Genomic DNA, 3378 nt, shown 5'->3' with positions numbered 1-3378 from the left:
ATCGATAATAAAACCTGTGTATTTCGCTATGTCACCCAATCACGGCCATTGTTTACATTGTGACGACTGTCCGAGAGGTGTGGTTATCTAGGTGTCAATACAAAAGTGTAATGTTATAAACTCCTCGAAGACGATGGACACGTTCCTAAAAATAGAAACTTTCTGTGGATTCCAGAATCTTCATCGTTGATTTTACAGGGTCCTTGGAATGGGACTGGGTTGCTTCGACTGCCTTTAAAAAAAAATTCTTTTTGTGATTTATTTTCATGGAATTTTCCTCCAAATCACGCGGATGTTTCGACTGATAATGAGTGACCTTACGCAACGATCTTATATTGATTAAAATCTATGTGGTTTTGGGTGAAACATAAGTTTTTGAAGTTAAAAAAAAACAGTATCAAATTCCAGAGAAGTGGATTCTCAGCCATGCCATCTGATCACCGATTGAATTTGCTTACTGACGTCATTGAGGCTCTTATAACTACATCAAGTTCCAGACAAGTGGATACTGGGTGGGGTTCCTGACCTCCCACTGCATCTGTTTTCCAATTGCTTTCTGTCTTTGTCTTGGAATGAGATTACTTAGTTTTGTCCTGACCCTGGCCGGAATCCTTTGCTGTGAGGGAAACAGTTGAATGTATAGTTATAGTTTTGGGAGATATTTTTTCCTTTGTAAATCATTTCTCTGTTATGTATTATTATTTTTAAATTTTTTAACATATACTTGTAAACATTTGAGTGTATTCCTCTTAGTGCTGGTGTCTGGGTGAGACTTTTAGGTGATCTCAAGCTAAGTACTTTGATAGTGTGCTCTTGGAAACTACTTCTGTTTTCTATTTGAACCAATTCCCCTTTGTCTTTCCTTTTCTTGGGTGCTTTAATTGTAATTCTAGAACTTTTTACTATCCCGTTTTCTTCCTTTTTACTGACACTTATATGACCTTAATGTGTTGCAAACGCCGTAAAACCATTAAAAACAAACAAACAAGAAAAATGGATTCTCAGCCCATTGATACCATCTGAATACCGATTGGCTTTGCTTACTGACGTCATCGAGGCTCTATAAACTCGAAACATCATTGATTATTGTGTTGAACGCTTAGATAATATTATAATTAGTGTTGTGTATGTGTGACGTATTTACATTTGTATGTGCATGAATGTATGTGTGTATGTATGTATGTATGTATGTATGTATGTATGTATGTATGTATGTATGTATGTATGTATGTGTGTGTGTGTGTGTGTGTGTGTGTGTATGTGTGGTTGATGTGGTTGATGGTAGATAAGCCTTTGCAATAAAATCAAAATTAATTCTGGTTGAAGGAGAAACCAAAAAGGGCTCAGTAGACAAAATTAACCTCCACACTGAAAATAGATCGCAATCAAGTAACTTGTATTCTTTATGAAAGTCGACTAATTTCTGTATTCATTTTATACTTTTACAAATATGCATTATTGTTTGAATGTATACATTTCGATACGTATCTATTTATATCTTGCTGTTGATGAAATGTATGTATTGATTATAAAACTGATATTTCATGAAGCATTAATGAACATGTTATAATGTGACCGAGTGCTCAAACCATTACCAACGTCATCATCATCATCATCATCATCATCATCATCACCACATCTAGGCCAGCGGACCTAATCTCCTACCACGATCCATGTAAAGTAACAAATATAAAGTCTTATATTCCAATTATTTTATTCTTTGAGTTAGGTTCAATGAATTTACACAACTCAATACCGCATAGAAAAACACGGTTTTACCATCTTCAAGGAGCTACTCATTGCTTCAGATATTTCTTCAGCGGGCCACATGGGAAAAATTATTTAATGTCAGCTCTCATATTATTATTCCTACGACTGTTAATATTCACAACTGCGAATATATTGTGTGCTCAGAACCATTCCTAAGCTGCCATCACTAACTGTTAAATGGTCATGTATTTCATGTGAAGTACATATGGCTGGGTGGGGTTCCTGACCTCCCATATTGGGCAGGGAAGTACTTACTGTATCTTCTATCCCCCTGAATCTGTTTTCCAACTTGCTTTCTGTCTTTGTCTTTGGATTTTATTACTTGGTTTTGTCCTGGCCCTGGCAAGATATCCTGGCTGAGAGGGAAACAGTCAAATGTATAGTTAGTTTTGGGACATTACATTTTTTTCTCTCTATTATGCACTATATTATGTTTTTTTTTATTTATCATATATGATTTGTCAAACATTTGAGTGTATTCCTCTCAGTGGGGACCTGTGCTTGTGTCTGGATGAGACTTTTAGGTGATCTCAAACTAAGTACTTTCATAATATGCTCGTGGAATCCACATCTGTTTCCTATTTGAACCAATTCCCCTATTCCTTTTTTACTGGCGCTGATATGACCTTAATGTGTTGCAGCGCCGTAAAACCTTTGAAAACAAAAGCAAACAAAACAAGTCAAGATAGTCGAGAGGGAAAGCTTTTCAGCAAGTCTTACTTAGGTCCTTCACACCCGCTGTAGCATCAAAGGCCATCGACCAATCCCCTCCATCTTCTCCGGCTTTGTGCTATCTTTTCAGTGTCTCTCCTTTCAGTTTCTTCAGCCTTCAATTTTTAGTTCCTCCATTAATGCCCTTCTCCGGCTATTTCTAGACCGCCCTCTTTTCCTCGTTCCCTGCAGGTTCCATGTAAGAGCCTGGTATTGTTTGTTGCAGACCTTCTCAGCGTGTAGACCAGCCACATCCATCTCCTCCTCTCAATTTCTACTTGATCCGTCATTTCCCATAGATCTGCACGTCTGGTCAGCATAAATAAACTAAATTTTAATGTGTCTTTTTTGTTGGCTGAAGAATAGTTTTGAGCTCGAAACATTCCGTGTTAAGTATTTGAATCTTTTTAAAAAAGGCTTTTACATACACTTTTGTTTAATTCGTTTTTTTGCGAGGGCTAAAATTAAAATCTTTTCAGCCTGGGTCTTTAAAAATCCCTGCCTTTCTAGAGGTGGAAAGTTTAATAAAGGAAGAACGAGATTTAAAACCCCGCAATGTCTTTCACTCACAAAGCTCTTGAAAAAATGAGATTTTTTTTTCTTTTATGACATGTTTATGATAAAATTATGATGTCTCTGAAGTTAACCATCATTTTCATAAGATTGTTTTCCACATCCACGCAAATGCAATGAATGCTAATGTCAACCGATTTGGGCACGTTTAGTGGAAATTGCTGTATCTATATGTAGTAGGGATGGAAACTTATTCACTTCACTTAATGGGTGAATGTATGTTATGCGCAGGATGTTGGCGCAAAATCATCAATTGAAGAAATTAAAGGTGTTATACAGAATTTTGGAAGCGGAAACTTCGAGAGAGCAGGAGGAGGAGTTGTA

The 3378-nt window shown here is 36.7% G+C and overlaps 1 protein-coding gene across 9 annotated transcripts in view; it reads left to right on the top strand.

Moving 5' to 3' along the window:
- Positions 1-3033, top strand: part of LOC144970476 (Ca(2+)/H(+) antiporter-like) — a 188173-nt gene extending 185140 nt beyond the window's left edge. For 6 of the 9 annotated variants that reach the window (XM_078910164.1, XM_078910169.1, XM_078910167.1 and 3 more), the window contains one exon: positions 1-3033. This exon is cut by the window's left edge and continues 377 nt beyond it. The gene's annotated coding sequence lies outside the window, so the exon portion shown is untranslated. The other 3 variants (XR_013644967.1, XR_013644968.1, XM_078910170.1) reach the window with 2 other exon arrangements.
- The last annotated feature ends 345 nt before the right edge of the window (positions 3034-3378 follow it).

Source organism: Berghia stephanieae, chromosome 4 (genome assembly GCF_034508935.2).
Source record: "Berghia stephanieae isolate SIO BIC M18660-M18661 chromosome 4, UCSD_Bste_1.3, whole genome shotgun sequence".
In the NCBI taxonomy this organism is placed as follows: Eukaryota; Metazoa; Mollusca; class Gastropoda; order Nudibranchia; family Aeolidiidae; genus Berghia; species Berghia stephanieae.
This window is presented reverse-complemented; position numbering and strand designations above follow the sequence as displayed.